Raw genomic sequence first — 18,274 nt, forward strand, 5'->3', positions numbered from 1 at the left:
ACTACCTCATCCCCATACTGTTAATCATTTTTTTGCTCCTTTGCACCCCAGTATCTCTACTTGCACATTCATCTTCTGCACATCTATCACTCCAGTGTTGAATTGCTAAATTGTAATTATTTCGCCACTATGGCCTATTTGCACACATTTGCAAACACTGTATATAAACGTTTTTTATATTATGTTATTGACTGTATGTTTGTTTAACTCTGTGTTGTTGTTTGTGTCGCACTGTTTTGCTTTATCTTGGCCAGGTCGCAGTTGTAAATGATAACTTCTTCACAACTCAGCCAACCTGGTTAAATAAAGGTCAAAAATAAAATGTAAAAATCGCTGCGTATGGACTCGGTAGAGGCGAACATCGAGAGCCATGCATCCTCCGAAACACACCCCATCCAAGCCGCTTCTTGACACAATGATCACTTAACCCACGCTGGTGCACGATGGGACAAGGACATCCCTGCCGACAAAATCCTCCGCTAACCCGGGCGACGCTGGGCCAATTGTGCTCTGCCCCATGGGTCTCCCGGTCACAGCCCGGCTGCAACTTTTGGACTAATGATTACACCCTAGATCAGCTAGATGCAGGCAATAGTGTGAATGGCTGTATTGAATGTGTTAATGTCTGTCACCTTGATTCCTCAAAGTTATCTCGACCTGTGTGCACCTACATTGTAAACTGTCATTTATAGGCTAGGATGTAATGACATCATGATGGGTACAAGGAGATTTTAGTATCATCTAGTAGCTGTGGTGGTTCATTTCTTTATTATCAAATGAGGAGAGACAGACTTATCACACAAGTGATTCTCAAACTAAATCTTTATTCACTTATTAATAAGGGAGCAGGTCAATACAACACACATATAAAGTGAATCGATTGAGTGCTCTACCTTAATGATGGCTGGTCGATGAATCACCCTCAGATGATTTGTTGAGAGCCCCGAGACAAAAGTACAAAGGTATTTTATAGCCAAGATACACACCTTTCAGTCTACCTGACAAACAACAGATGCATGGAATGGGTCACAATGTTAAGATTTGTATGAAAGATACTTATAATTCACAGCAGACAGTATCTGCTGGAAAAACAGTTATCTTTGTGTAGAGACCAGGGTCTGGCCCTGGGGTCATCTCTCCCTGGTACCATATAGAACAGAAACACTAACTCATGCTCTGAAATGTGGTATCCCCAAAGACATCATACATCTTCCAGAGGACAATCCTCAGTAGAACACACAGAGATGAGCTTTCTAACAACCCTTTATTCTTTTGCATAAAACAACTATTTCATGCAATGAAAAGTGTTATAACATAATCTTGCAATTTTTCTCTCACATAGCCTAAACCTAGCAATGTTAAATTGAGATGGGTGAATGGAATATGAATGACAATCATCCAATATGCTGTAATAGAAATAAGGCCATGTTCATAAAAATACAATTCTCCTCCCTCCTCTTAAACGGCACCAAATGCCACTGGTGTACCTGTAGTTGTTAATTGACACCACCTTGTTTGCATCTGTTTTTTTATGCAAACAAATGCCGTCTTTTTAGTTAATACTGCTGACAGGTTTGCCTACTAACTTTGAGTTTTAGCTGTTGTTTGCTAAATGCTACATTAAATAGCCACTGCAATTTTAGCCTGCTTTGGCTTACCACACCACATGCTATTGTCCCACTTTTGACGTTCATATTGTTATCTTGTTGCTATATTTGCATATGAGCTATTTGCATAGCTCATATGTATTTTGTTGAATAATTGTATATTCATATCACAATATATTATTATTATAGAATTTGTTATGCATTCATGTAGTGTCATTATTGCTTGTTATTATTTGCTATTTCTGTCTTCCTGCAGACAAACATACATTACCCACCGGCTAGCCAATCCTATACAGAGCTAATCAATACCAGGATCACAGACTAATGCCAACTGAACTGTCAACTGTCAATCAAATTGTCTAACTGTACTGTGATTTTATTAATCTGAACAACCTTCCATGTACCATCTAAATATAAAGTTTAGCATAATGTCTGACTGGTGGATCGCATTGAGCCCTGGGCTGAAGTGTTGTATGAATGCTACTGCTAACATTAGCAGTCATTGCCTGTATTTGTTTTCCATTCCTGTAAATGATAACGCCATGTTTCCCTTGATTTGGAAGAATATTAAAGATGAATGCCTTACAGATCTTTGAACTGTTTTTATCAATAGAAAAATGTGAAAGACCTATTTTGTTAAATTAATATTTGCCAAGAAAAGAGAAAACATTTGAAGCTTAAAAATAATGTCTTCAAGTAATTTTGCATAATGTCTTTAAGTAATTTTGTCTTTAAGTAATTTTGCATAATAGTGTATATAACCTTTTGAAAATATCAATGAGTTCATCAGCACACCATATAAGAGCAGGAAATACACAATAAGAGGAGAGATTCCCATTTATTTTATTTGGAAAGTCCAGAAGAAGAGATCTAATTCTGCACTAGACTGGATTGGGGAATAGGGAAACCTAGTCAGTTGTACAACTGAATGCCTTCAACTGAAATGTGTCTTCCGCATTTAACCCAACCCCTCTGAATCAGAGAGGTGCGGAGGTCTGCCTTAATCAACATCCACGTCTTCGGCGACTGGGGAACAGTGTAACTGCCTTGCTCAGGGGCAGAATGAGAGATTTGTACATTGTCAGCTTGGGGATTCGATCCAGCAACCTTTCGGTTACTGGCCCAATGGAAACAGCATCATAGTGTTTATGAGCTTCAGAGAGTTGAAACAACACCCACAGAGAAGGGATCTAATTCTGCACTGTACATAGGACTCAAAACACCATAAGTGTGTTCAATCTTGTCTGGGTTTAGTGCTCCCAGTCTCTGGCAAAGGTGTTGCACAACTCTTGATTAAGTGGTGTTATAACACACCATGTTTCAGAACACCTCAGGATGAATGTTTCAGTACACTTTAAATATGTCCCTAGACCAGTGGTTCTTAACCTGGGTTCGATCGAACCCCAGGGGTTCGGTGAGTCAGTCTCAGGGGTTCGGCGGAGGTCAAGACACACATCCGACTCATATGATTTGTGATGACACGCCCTGCTTGGCCATCATTGGCTGCAGGTGATCACGCTACAACGCTTGGCCTATCTGTGCTGCAGGGAATTTGGTGTGCCCAGTAGTCTACTTGTGACTGTCGTGATGGTATGTCTTGTGATTTCTTTCTTAATATTTTAATCCCTTAATACTTACTATGTCGAGCAAAAAAATAAAGTGGTCAGACGAATATGTACAATATGGATTCACATGTATAACGGAATGTGATGGGAGTCAGCGTCCTAACTGCTTGATTTGCAATGCCAAGTTGAGTAATTCTAGTCTAGGACCAGCAAAACTAAGAACGCTTCCTTAAGCTGCATGGAGATGGAAAATACAAGAACACAACGCTCGCTGAATTCAAGGTGAAGAGAGCCAGATTCGATGTAAAAGCTACTCTGCCTGTTCTCGGCTTTGTACCCATCAATAAACTGACAGCATCGTACGAAGTTGCTTACCTGATCGCAAAGCAGGGCAAACCACACACCATTGGTGAAACACTCATAAAACCAGCTGTGTTGAAAATGGTGAATACATCATGCTGAGAAAAGAGGCTGAAGTTAAGTTATCCCAAATTCCTCTTTCAAATGACACCATCAGCGACAGAATAGAGGACATGAGCAAAGACATCTTGGCTCAAGTAGTTGCAGATCTGATTTCTGCCTTCAACTCGACGAGACCACAGACGTTTCCAATCTAAGCCAGCTTGCTCTATTCGTGCACTATGTGAAAGACGACGTGATAAAGGAAGATTTTGTTTATTTTGCCTCTTACAACAACAACTAAGGCAGCCGATGTGAAGAAACTTGTGGATGACTTCTTCAAAGACAACAATCTTTCGTGGGTTTCTGCAGTTTGTTTGGACGGAGCTCCAATAATGCTGGGAAGAAAGTCTGGTTTTGGTGCGCTAGTGAAAGCCGATGTACCACACATCATTGTTACGCATTGTTTTCAGCACAGGCATGCGTTGGCAACAAAAACCTTGCCTCCAAAACTGGCAGAAGTATTAAATATTGTATTGGAATGTGTGAACTATGTGCCAACTAGTGCTCTGAGGCACCGCATCTTCAGTGAGCTGTGTAAAGAAATGGGCTCTGAATTCGAGGTACTTCTGTACCATTGTAATGTTCGGTGGTGTCCCGGGGACAGGTGCAGAATCGTGTTTTTGCCTTGCGTGTGGAATTAGCCCTGTTTTTGCAAAAGCACCAACATTGTCATGCAGATTGCTACAAAAATGAGTTCATTCTCATTTTAGCGTACATGGCTGATATCTTCGCAGCTCTCAATCATCTCAATCAAAAGATGCAGGGCGGTGGCGTCAACATCATCGAAGTGGAGGAAAACCTGAAGGCTTTTCAAAAAAAGCTACCGTTATGGAAACGACGAACAGAGAACGATAACTTCGCAAACTTTCCCCTGCTGGACGACTGTGTAAGTAAGATCAAAGATGTATCTGGAATCGGAGACATTTCTGTACCTGCGGAACTGAAGCAAGCAATGGTCACACACTTAGATGAGCTTCCAAAGTCTCTCGACGGATACTTCCCTACAAGAGAGTCATATCCAGCATGGGTGAGACAGCCGTTCACGTTTAGTGTTGAGACAACAGATGTCAATGATGAATACCTCGATGAAATCATTGAAATTCAGCAGAGCCAGGTTCAACAGCAACTCTTTAGAACAACAACGCTTTCAACATTTTGGTGTCAACAAATGGTAACGTACCCTGTTATTGCTAAGAAAGCTCCTGAGATTTTCATAACGTTTGTTACAACATATCTTTGCAAGCAATCCTTTGAGGATGCTGGACATAAACGAAGAAAAGGAACAGACTTTGTTGCGAAAAGGACATGAGAGTGGCACTTGCCAAGGTGAAGCCACGCATTACTGAACTGGTCTCTGAAAGGCAACAGCAGAAGTCACACTGATTTGCAGTAAATATTCATTATTATGTTTTTGTTTTTGTGTGAACATCATGTTTTGATGATTTTGTTCTTTGAATACAGTGATGTTGACGCACGGTTCATTTTGTGCACCAGTAAAATATATACCTATGTTTTGAATTTGAAAAAATCATAATTTATTTTTCCAATTAAGGGTTCGGTGAATGCGCATATGAAACTGGTGGGGTTCAGTACCTCCAACAAGGTTAAGAACCACTGCCCTAGACCTTCACAACCATGTGTTTCAAAACTCCAGCAAAGTTACCATTTCACCTCCTTAAGGTGGTGGCAGCTCAGTTGACACTAGTTTTAACAGCACATTAATATATGCCATTTAGCAGACGATTTTATCGAAAGCGACTTACAGTCATGTGTGCGTACATTCTACGTATGGGTGGTCCCGGGGATCGAACCCATTCTTTTGTGATGTGAAGATTGGGGAGAAATTAAAAGGTGGAAATTAAAAGGACTATGGAGCAATTCCAACAGTGAGTTGAAAAAGTGGGAAAAGTGTGTGTACTTTTCATGGAGGCTCACACTACGTTAACAATACAGTACTAATGTGGTGATGTTTAGTGTGACATTGTGCTAGTGTGAAATAGAGCTGCCATGCATTGTCAAAATGTATCTGTAAATAGCCCAACCAACTACCTCATCCCCATATTGTTATTTATCTTTTTGCTCTTTTGCACCCCAGTATCTCTACTTGCACATCATCTTCTGCACATCTATCACTCCAGTGTTAATGCTAAATTGTAATTACTCCCTTTACCCATCAAGGAGTCTAATCTCTGTGGCAAACATCTCATAAAGGGGGTTTGGAATGCAACAGTTTTGGGACTGAATTGGGCATGTTTCTACACAGTTACATTTTACATGTAATACATTGCCTTGCACAGATGTAATGATGATAAAGGTGGTGATATATATAGATTATATTTATGATCAAATTTTATTTGTCACATCCGCTGAATACAACAGGTATACAGTGAAATACTTACTTGCAAGCCCTTATGATGGTGAGGATGATGACAAGGTAATGTTGATCAGAACTACATCTAGCTATTGTCAATAGTTGATGCAGGACAAGGTAATTGCCAAGTCAGTAAACTCCAAATTCAGGGCTAAAATTAATTCAATTTCAGCCTCTTTAGCAGAGTTAGATTTAATCTTTCACAGGGGAGGGAAAAAAAAGCATTCCATTTGCCAGTGGAACACTTAGCGAGATGAAAAGCCTTGCTAGCAGCCTTGTTGCCGGGCTACTCTGCCAGTATTGTCTTTGTAGATTACACCCAGCAAGGGGGACTGCAGGGGTCAGTGCCTGAGGCAGGTACTACAAACAGCTTTCTGCTGGCGTCCTGCAACCCAGAGCCCTGGCTCTGCCAAACAGCTGGCTCTACAGCACGTCAAGGCCTGGTCATTAAAGTACCCCAGTTCAGCCTTCAACTTCCTCAACCCGGACTTCCGTTCACAGAGCTTGTTTGTGCCAGACAAACACTCTGCCAGCGGCGGTCGCTGATTGGCTGAATACCCAGGGCGCGAGATGGTTGGAGTTGTCAACAAAGTAGCATTACAGAAATATGATGCCAAGTTTCCGAAATACCGGTATTTTCTTTGAGAAGATATATAAAGCGATCTGTGTATTTTAACAGCATAAATACACCTATTTCACTTTTGCATGTCAAAAACCGAATGACCACTGCTGCACATGATGCCAGTGTTTAGAACAAGCAGCCAGATCACGAACAAACGAGTCGTCACTAGTTACCACAGCTACAAAATCATAAAGCCTGTCTATTTTTTTATTTTTATAAATCCTCTTAAAATGTGATTTCAAACCTAAGGCGCTGCATGGTCAATCTGACATCTGCATTGGCCGTGCAGTATTTACAGTGATACGTCCTCTGCAGAAGTCTGGGCATTCATACTGCTTGTGCTTCACGGAGCAGTGCAGAACGGTTGTGAATGAAGTTGGCAAGAAAGTGATTTTGTGTTTGTACAGGACCTCCTGCCCCCACCTACCATCAACCAATAATGTCAACGCGGAGCTATACAGAGCCCTCCACATTGTTACAACATTTGGGAGGTGCACGGTGATGCGGTACAGAGCTCAATTTGGCCTCTGCGTGTTTCCAGTGGCTCTGCAATTGCATACGGAGCCTCCGACCACATTTTCGGATTTAACGTTAGTGTCACGTGCGGAAGAAAGCCGTCTGTCAAATAGACTAATTGGGATGGAGACTAGATCAGACCCAGAAGTTGTGAATGAACGGACACACATTTGACCGGGACAGTCCATTTGCTTTGTGCTGTAAAATGTATGCTGTGAAATCCTGTGAATTCATTGGGGCAGTGCTCCCTAATAGCAAATAGCTGGCAAAACAATTCAAGCAATGATCGCACAACCTATGAGTCGGGGGCTGCTGGCAGTCACTGACGGGGCAGAGTATTAAGTAACTGAACAGCTTGTTTTGAACAATATATTTTTGAAAACAGGAAAATGTACACATTTACTGAACTTTTATGAGCATTTAAAACATAATCCATGCATTATATTTATGCATCTTTTTTGAAAAACAGAAGTGTTTAATTAACTTTTTATTTTGTTAACCATTCACAAGTAGGGCTCTGTCCCTAAAGCCCTAATGGGCGAGCTTCCGCTGCACTCGGCTGACACAACAAAACATGAACGGAAACTAATCTGAACTCCAACCTCAACTCCCCTCCAGAGGTAATAGATTCTAGCACATCATCTCTCCAGTGAATCTCAGGATAGTGGAGGAGGGGGAGGAGAAAAGGAAAAACATAATAAAGAGGAGATGAGACTAAATAAAGGGTGCACCACCCATTCTCAACAACACCTTGCCCAGAGGCCTGATGTTGTTAGAGAGTGAGGCAGCTGGAAAACGTTTAATTCAAAGCGAACAGGAATAACTAATTGAACATTTCGGATGCAAAGCCTTCCCAGTGGGGTGTTAGCCAGGGAGGGTTGTGAGTAAAAGGATTTAGAGGTCTGCTCCACGGAGGGAAGCCAATGCATCGACATGTCAAGCCGCAGCCCTCCCCCGAGTCAGACACAGAAGCAAAACAAAATGATAAAATGGGAACCATTATATTCGTCTCTCAGAGGCATGCAGAGTCTGAGAATACCTAAGTGCCACCGCTGTAAGCAGCCTCCTGTAAAGGAAATCGTACCGTAACCCTTCTCACACACATACGCGGCAGCCAAAAGACTGGGAGACATTTAAATGTCAGTGAAGTGTCACACACACAGTGCTATATTCTTCATGCTCACTGTAAACTGGAAAAAGAGCTGTTACACCTTCAGTCTTTTTTTTCTTCGTATAACTGGCTCCATTTTAGGGTCATATAAAGTTGTATAGCCTGTCCCTGTCAGAAGTTATCCTCTTCGCCCCTACTCCTAAACACTCCTGGTATATCCCTGTCAGAAGTTATCCCCTTAGCCCCTACTCCTAAACACTCCTGGTATATCCCTGTCAGAAGTTATCCTCTTAGCCCCTACTCCTAAACACTCCTGGTATATCCCTGTCAGAAGTTATCCTCTTAGCCCCTACTCCTAAACACTCCTGGTATATCCCCGTCAGAAAACACTCCTGTTATCCTCTTAGCCCCTACTCCTAAACACTTCTGGTATATCCCTGTCAGAAGTTATCCTCTTAGCCCCTACTCCTAAACACTCCTGGTATATCCCTGTCAGAAGTTATCCCCTTAGCCCCTACTCCTAAACACTCCTGGTATATCCCTGTCAGAAGTTATTCTCTTAGCCCCTACTCCTAAACACTCCTGGTATATCCCTGTCAGAAGTTATCCTCTTAGCCCCTACTCCTAAACACTCCTGGTATATCCCCGTCAGAAGTTATCCTCTTAGCCCCTACTCCTAAACACTTCTGGTATATCCCTGTCAGAAGTTATCCTCTTAGCCCCTACTCCTAAACACTCCTGGTATATCCCTGTCAGAAGTTATCCTCTTAGCCCCTACTCCTAAACACTCCTGGTATATTCCTGTCAGAAGTTATCCTCTTAGCCCCTACTCCTAAACACTCCTGGTATGTCCCTGTCAGAAGTTATCCTCTTAGCCCCTACTCCTAAACACTCCTGGTATGTCCCTGTCAGAAGTTATCCTCTTAGCCCCTACTCCTAAACACTCCTGGTATGTCCCTGTCAGAAGTTATCCTCTTAGCCCCTACTCCTAAACACTCCTGGTATATCCCTGTCAGAAGTTATCCTCTTAGCCCCTACTCCTAAACACTCCTGGTATGTCCCTGTCAGAGGTTATCCTCTTAGCCCCTACTCCTAAACACTCCTGGTATGTCCCTGTCAGAAGTTATCCTCTTAGCCCCTACTCCTAAACACTCCTGCTATGTCCCTGTCAGAAGTTATCCTCTTAGCCCCTACTCCTAAACACTCCTGGTATGTCCCTGTCAGAAGTTATCCTCTTAGCCCCTACTCCTAAACACTCCTGGTATATCCCTGTCAGAAGTTATCCTCTTAGCCCCAACTCCTAAACACTCCTGGTATGTCCCTGTCAGAAGTTATCCTCTTCGCCCCTACTCCTAAACACTCCTGGTATATCCCTGTCAGAAGTTATCCCCTTAGCCCCTACTCCTAAACACTCCTGGTATATCCCTGTCAGAAGTTATCCTCTTTGCCCCTACTCCTAAACACTCCTGGTATATCCCTGTCAGAAGTTATCCTCTTTGCCCCTACTCCTAAACACTCCTGGTATATCCCTGTCAGAAGTTATCCTCTTAGCCCCTACTCCTAAACACTCCTGGTATATCCCTGTCAGAAGTTATCCTCTTCGCCCCTACTCCTAAACACTCCTGGTAGATATGAGAGGATCAGATACTGCGGACACCATCGTCCTGTGGTATAATACATCTCCACAACAGACAACTCTGTCCAGGTCTAGAAACTCTGATGGCCGTATACTCCCAGACAATGGTCAATGCGTTAAAATGTATCTGTTTTTTAAATCTGTTAACTCGGATTTGTATCCTGCTTACTGTACGTGAAGCGTTGGTTTCGACCTCATTTTTTCTCTTTGACTCGACCCTGTGAATGCACAGTAGAGTGTCAAAAGGAGAATTGAGTGACTCTTTGGTTTAGTAGTGCTTCCTATCCTTCTGTGTTCTACAGTAGCTGGCTCTATTGGATTTGAGACTGAAACAGAGATCAGGCAGGTGCTACAGTAGCTGGGTCTATTGGATTTGAGACTGAAACAAAGATCAGGCAGGTGCTACAGTAGCTGGCTCTATTGGATTTGAGACTGAAACAGAGATCAGGCAGGTGCTACAGTAGCTGGCTCTATTGGATTTGAGACTGAAACAGAGATCAGTCAGGTGCTACAGTAGCTGGCTCTATTGGATTTCAGACTGAAACAGAGATCAGGCAGGTGCTACAGTAGCTGGCTCTATTGAATTTCAGACTGAAACAGAGATCAGGCAGGTGCTACAGTAGCTGGCTCTATTGGATTTCAGACTGAAACAGAGATCAGGCAGGTGCTACAGTAGCTGGCTCTATTGAATTTCAGACTGAAACAGAGATCAGGCAGGTGCTACAGTAGCTGGCTCTATTGAATTTCAGACTGAAACAGAGATCAGGCAGGTGCTACAGTAGCTGGCTCTATTGGATTTCAGACTGAAACAGAGATCAGGCAGGTGCTACAGTACATCCTCTGTGTAGAGTGTATGATACAGAGATCAGGCAGGTGCTACAGTACATCCTCTGTGTTGAGAGACTGATACAGAGATCAGGCAGGTGCTACAGTACATCCTCTGTGTTGAGAGACTGATACAGAGATCAGGCAGGTGCTACACCCTCTGAGACACTAGCTCAGCAGTGGATGCTGACTGTCCGTAACAACAGAGCAGAAGTCCTGTTATTTGGGGGGGGGGGGGGGGTACACGTGTATGTTTGCAGTCACACCTTTCTGCAAACCCTGATGAAGGTCTATCGATCAAAATATATATACTTCTTTTTTTTAGTGTACAAAAATGGCAATATGTTAGTGAGTTTCTTTTTCTCAACATTCTCTGTCGGGGAGTGAAAAATAGTTTTCAGATGGTATCCTGTGAAACACTAACAGGCTCAGTAGTGGATGCTGACTGACTGAGAATTGACCAGGAGGCTGTGCTGTGTGTATGCAATACGACTGTACGACTGTTTCATCCTCCAGGGATGAGGGCCAGATACATCGAACAACCAAGGGACCCATTCCCTTTAATATTGAACAATTTAGTACATTGTCTCCGTCCCTCTCTAGCTCCAGAAGAATTCACACAGAGAACCTGCATTTCAAAGCCATTGGAAATTGCTGGATGTATTTATTATCTTTGAAGGTCAGAATTAAACAGTGTCTATTTAAACCAAGAGCTAGATTTGAACACAAGCCTAGCCAGCTACGCTACTGTAAAGAGCCCAGTCATGAATTCATGCAGATTGAATGGAAGGGATGGATATGAAAGGTTTGCATAATCCCTGTGACAACATTAAACATGGTTTGAGAATGAGCTGAGAACATGAAGTACAGAGCTGCAAGTGGAGACAGATATACTCCTGTCAGAATGTTAGTATCTCAGGAGAAGATTTCTACAGAACAGCATGTTCAGAACCATTTCTGTGCAAATGTAAAGGTTATCCTATGAATGAACCATTTCTGGTAAGTGTGAGACTGATTTGTGTTCTCATACATATTCATTTTCACTTTGAAAAAATATCCAAACACTTGGTGGCAAAGTACAGATACTGAATAGACAATGAGATATGCTGTGAGCCAGAAAAAAGGAAAGCAGAATCGCATTGGAAAAAGAAAGAGCTTATGACAAATACAAAACAAAACGCTGCACACTGCTGTTCATGCTCCCAGGTCATTTTATTCATACGTTTTACGACAAAAACGTTTGCCTATAACTATATAAAATAATATCCAATAGAGCCAGCTACTGTAGCACCTGCCAGGACAGCGGAGTCAATCACCACCTTCCGGAGACACCTGAAACCCCACCTCTTTAAGGAATACCTAGGATAGGATAAAGTCATCCTTCTACCCCCCCCCCCCTTAAAAGATTTAGATGCACTATTGTAAAGTGACTGTTCCACTGGATGTCATAAGGTGAATGCACCAATTTGTAAGTCGCTCTGGATAAGAGCGTCTGCTAAATGACTTAAATGTAAATGTAAATAATATAACTATATAACATAATATACGCATATATTATAAGTATAACCGCATAATGTAACTATAAATAACTCTAATATAAACATATAATACAATATAAAAATAACTCTATAATTATTTCACCTTTATTTAAAGAGGCAAGCCATTTAAGAACAAATTATTATTTACAATGACGGCATACCAGGGAACAGTGGGTTGACTGGCTTGTTCAGGGGAACAGTGGGTTGACTGGCTTGTTCAGGGGAACAGTGGGTTGACTGGCTTGTTCAGGGGAACATTGGGTTGACTGGCTTGTTCAGGGGAACAGTGGGTTGACTGGCTTGTTCAGGGGAACAGTGGGTTGACTGGCTTGTTCAGGGGAACAGTGGGTTGACTGGCTTGTTCAGGGGAACAGTGGGTTGACTGGCTTGTTCAGGGGAACAGTGGGTTGACTGGCTTGTTCAGGGGAACAGTGGGTTGACTGGCTTGTTCAGGGGAACAGTGGGTTGACTGGCTTGTTCAGGGGAACAGTGGGTTGACTGGCTTGTTCAGGGGCAGAAAGACATATTTTTAACCTTTCGGTTACTAGTCCAACGCTTTCGGTTACTAGTCTAACCACTAGGCAACTTGTGTAATTTATTATAACCGTAACTAACTAATTTATATAATATAACTAAAACTATAAAATATAATATAACAATGACTATATAATATAAATATATAATATAACTATAACTATATACAGTTGAAGTCGGAGGTTTACATACACCTTAGCCAAATACATTTAAACTCAGTTTTTCACAATTGCTGACATTTAATCCTAGTTCAAATCACCTGTCAGATAGGATCACCACTTTATTTTGAGAATGTGAAATGTCAGAATAATAGTAGATAGAATTATTTATTTCAGCTTTTATTTATTTATTCACATTCCCAGTGGTCAGAAGTTTACATACACTCACTTAGTATTTGGTAGCGTTGCCTTTAAATTGTTTAACTTGAGTCAAATGTTTCAGGTAGCCTTCCACAAGCTTCCCACAATAAGTTGGGTGAATTTTGGCCCATTCCTCCTGACAGAGCTGGTGTAACTGAGTCAGGTATCTAGGTCTCCTTGCTCGCACATGCTTTTTCAGTTCTGCCCACACATTTTCTATAGGATTGAGGTCAGGGTTTTGTGATGGCCACTCCAATAACTTGACTTTGTTGTCCTTTTTGCCACAACATTGGAAGTATGCTTGGGGTCATTGTTCATTTGGAAGAGCCATTTGTGACCAAGCTTTAACTTTCTGACTGATGTCTTGAGATGTTGCTTCATTATATCCACGTAAATTTCCTCCCTGATGAAGCCATCTATTTTGTGAAGTGCACCAGTCCCTCCTGCAGCAAAGCACCCCAACAACATGATGCTGCCAACCCCGTACTTCACGGTTGGGATGGTGTTCTTCGGCTGGCAATTCTCCCCCTTTTTCCTCCAAACATAACGATGGTCATTATGGCCAAACAGTTTTTTTTTTCATCAGACCAGAGGACATTTCTCTAAAAAGAACGATATTTGTCCCAATGTGCAGTTGCATACTGTAGGCTGGCTTTTTTATGGCGGTTTTGGAGCAGTGGCTTCTTCCTTGCTGAGCGGCCTTTCAGGTTATGTCGATATAGGACTCATTTTACTGTGGATATAGATACTTTTGTACCTGTTTCCTCCAGCATCTTCACAAGGTCCTTTGCTGTTAGGGGGAGTGATGAGCTCTACAGCAGAGTAAAACAACTCAATCGCTGGTTGAAAACTGTTTTTTGACCCCCCCCCAAATATCGAAATGGTAGATAATTGGCCCTCTTTCTGGGACTCACCCACAAACAGGACCAAGCCTGGCCTGCTGAGGAGTGACATACTCCATCCTAGCTGGAGGGGTGCTCTAATCTTATCTACCAACATGGACAGGGCTCTAACTCCTCTAGCTCCACAATGAAATAGGGTGCAGGCCAGGCAGCAGGCTGTTAGCCAGCCTGCCATCTTAGTGGAGTCTGCCACTAGCACAGTCAATGTAGTCAGCTCAGCTATCCCCATTGAGACCGTGTCTGTGCCTCAACCTAGGTTGGGTAAAACTAAACATGGCGGTGTTCGCCTTAGCAATCTCACTAGGATAAAGACCTCCTCCATTCCTGCCATTATTGAAAGAGATTGTGATACCTCACATCTCAAAATAGGACAACTTAATGTTAGATCCCTCACTTCTAAAGCAGTTATAGTCAATGAACTAATCACTGATCATAATCTTGATATGATGATGCCCCTCCAGACTCCCTCTGCCTACCCAAGGACGTCAGAGGACCAAAATCAGTTAACCACCTAACTGAGGAACTCAATTTAACCTTGCGCAATACCCTAGATGCAGTTGCACCCCTAAAAACTAAAACTATTTGTCATAAGAAACTATGGTATACAGAAAATACCCGAGCTCTGAAGCAAGCTTCCAGAAAATTGGACCGGAAATGGCGCCACACCAAACTGGAAATCTTCAGACTAGCTTGGAAAGACAGCACCGTGCAGTATCGAACAGCTTTCTATCGGATGTGTACCAAACTCAATCAAATTGGCAGTAATAAAGCCTCTCTTGAAAAATCCAAACCTTGACCCAGAAAATATTAAAAACTATCGGCCTATATCGAATCTTCCATATCTCTCAAAACAAAATATCTCTCAAAAATTGTAGAAAAAACTCACTGCCTTCCTGAAGACAAAACAATGTATACTAAATGTTTCAGTCTGGTTTTAGACCCCATCATAGTACTGAGACTGCACTTGTGAAGGTGGTAAATGACCTTTTAATGGCGTCAGACCGATGCTCTGCATCTGTCCTCGTGCTGCTATACCTCAGTGCTGCTTTTGATACCATAGATCACCACATTCTTTTGGAGAGATTGGAAACCCAAATTGGTCTACACGGTCATGTTCTGGCCTGGTTTAGATCTTATCTGTCGGAAAGATATCAGTTTGTCTCTGTGAATGGTTTGACTCTGACAAATCAACTGTAAATTGTGGTGTTCCTCAAGGTTCCGTTTTAGGACCACTATTGTTTTCACTATATATTTTACCTCTTGGGGATGTCATTCGAAAACATAATGTTAACTTTCACTGCTATGCAGATGACACACAGCTGTACATTTCAATGAAACATGGTGAAGCCCCAAAATTGCCCTCACTAGAAGCCTGTGTTTCAGACATAAGGAGGTGGATGGCTGCAAATGTTCTACTTTTAAACTCAGAAAAAACAGAGGTGCTTGTTTTAGGTCCCAAGAAACAAAGAGATCTTCTGTTGAATCTGACAATTCATCTTGATGGTTGTACAGTCATCTCAAATAAAACTGAAGGACCATGGCGATAGTCTGGACCCTAATCTTTCTTTTGACGAACATATCAAGACTGTTTCAAGGACAGCTTTTTTCCATCTACGTAACATTGCAAAAATCAGAAACTTTCTGTCCAAAAATGATGCAGAAACATGAATCCATGCTTTTGTTACTTCTAGGTTAGACTACTGCAATGCTTTACTTTCAGGCTACCTGGATAAAGCACTAAATAAACTTCAGTTAGTGCTAAATACGGCTGCTAGAATCCTGACTAGAACCAAAATATTTTATCATATTACTCCAGTGCTAGCCTCCCTACACTGGCTTCCTGTTAAGACAAGGGCTGATTTCAAGGTTTTACTGCTAACCTACAAAGCATTACATGGTCTTGCTCCTACCTATCTTTCTGATTTGATCCTGCCGTACATACCTACACATATGCTACGGTCACAAGACGCAGGCCTCCTAATTGTCCCTAGAATTTCTAAGCAATCAGTTGAAGGCAGAACTTTCTCCTATAGAGCTCCATTTTTATGGAATGGTCTGCCTACCTATGTGAGAGACGCAGACTCGGTCTCAACCTTTAAATCTTTACAGAAGACTCATCTCTTCAGTGGGTCATATGATTGAGTGTAGTCTGGCCCAGGAGTGTGAAGGTGAACGGAAAGGCTCTGGAGCAACGAACCACCCTTGCTCTCTCTGCCTGGCCGGTTCCCCTCTCTCCACTGGGATTCTCTGCCTCTAACCCTATTACAGGGTCTGAGTCACTGGCTTACTGGTGCTCTTTCATGCCGTCCCTAGGAGGGGTGCGTCACTTGAGTGGGTTGAGTCACTGACGTGATCTTCCTGTCTGGGTTGGCGCCCCCCCTTGGGTTGTGCCGTGGCGGAGATCTTTGTGGGCTATACTCGGCCTTGTCTCAGGATGGTGGTTGAAGATTTCCCTCTAGTGGTGTGGGGGCTGTGCTTTGGAAAAGTGGGTGGGGTTAGATCTTTCCTGTTTGGCCCTGTCCGGGGGTATCATCGGATGGGGCCACAATGTATCCTGACCCCTCCTGTCTCAGCCTCCAGTATTTATGCTGCAGTAGTTTATGTGTCGGGGGGCTAGGGTCAGTTTGTTATATCTGGAGTACTTCACCTGTATTATCACCTGTGTGAATTTAAGTATGCTCTCTCTAATTCTCTCTTTCTTTCTTTCTCTCGGAGGACCTGAGCCCTAGGACCATGCCTCAAGACTACCTGGAATGATGACTCCTTGCTGTCCCCAGTCCACCTGGCCATGCTGCTGCTCCAGTTTCAACGGTTCTGCCTGCGGTTATGGAACCCTGACCTGTTCACCGGAAGTGCTATCTGTCCCAGACCTGCTGTTTTAAAATTTATAGAGACAGCAGGAGCGGTAGAGATACTCTTAATGATCGGCTATGAAAAGCCAACTGACATTTACTCCTGAAGTGCTGACTTGCTGCACCCTCGACAACTACTGTGATTATTATTATTTGACCATGCTGGTCATTTATGAACATTTGAACATCTTGGCCATGTTCTGTTATAATCTCCACCCGGCACAGCCAGAAGAGGACTGGCCACCCCTCATAGCCTGGTTCCTTTCTAGGGAGTTTTTCCTATCCACTGTGCTTCTACACCTGCATTGCTTGCTGTTTGGGGTTTTAAGTTGGATTTTTGTACAGCACTTTGAGATATCAGCTGATGTAGGGCTATACAAATAAATACATTTGATTTGATTTGTTGTTCTGGGATTGATTTGCACCTTTTTCATCAAAGTACATTAATCTCTAGGAGACAGATTGTGTCTCCTTCCTGAGCGATATGACGGCTGCGTGGTCCTATGGTGTTTATACTTGCGTACTGTTGTTTGTACAGATGAATGTGGTACGTTCAGGTGTTTGGAAATTGCTCCCAAGGATGAACCAGACTTGTGGAGGTCTACGATTTTTTAGCTGATTTATTTTGATTTTCCAATGATGTCAAGCAAAGAGGCACTGCGTTTGAAAGTAGGCCTTGAAATACACCACAGGTACACCTCCAATTGACTCAAATGATGTCAATTAGCCTATCAGAATGTTCTAAAGCCATGACATCATTTTCTAGGAATTTCTGAAGCTGTTTAAAGGCACAGTCAACTTAGTGTATGTAAACGTCTTACCCATTAGAATTGTGATTCAATGAAAAATCTGTCTGTAAACAATTGTTGGGAAAATGGCTTGTGTCATGCACAAAGTAGATGTCCTAAATAACTTGCCAAAACTATAGTTTGTTAACAAGAAATTTGTGGAGTGGTTGAAAAACGAGTTTTAATGACTCAAACCTAAGTGTATGTAAACTTCCAACTTCAACTGTAATATAACATTGACTCTAGCACCTGCAAAATGTACCTAGACGTGCACATGTTCTTCAGCTTTTTAAAAAGGAAGAGCTATTGAAAGATGTCCAAAAATGTCCAGTTTAAAAGAGTAGGCCATTGTGTATTTTCACATTGAGTGAAGTAATCGATTGATGTACAGTTGACCTACATGTAGCAAAGGATTATTGTTATGGTTGAATGAATAACTTCATTGTGAAACATAGTCACTCTAATACACCATGTGGAAAAAAATGACATTTTCAAACTACTGAAGGCCAAATAGCTTCCATTGGTATCTTTCAACACCCAATAAGCCCAGCACAATGCAGCCGCTGTCTGTCTGCCACTTGAATAC

This window comes from Oncorhynchus gorbuscha, linkage group LG15 (genome assembly GCF_021184085.1).
Source record: "Oncorhynchus gorbuscha isolate QuinsamMale2020 ecotype Even-year linkage group LG15, OgorEven_v1.0, whole genome shotgun sequence".
Lineage (NCBI taxonomy): Eukaryota > Metazoa > Chordata > Actinopteri > Salmoniformes > Salmonidae > Oncorhynchus > Oncorhynchus gorbuscha.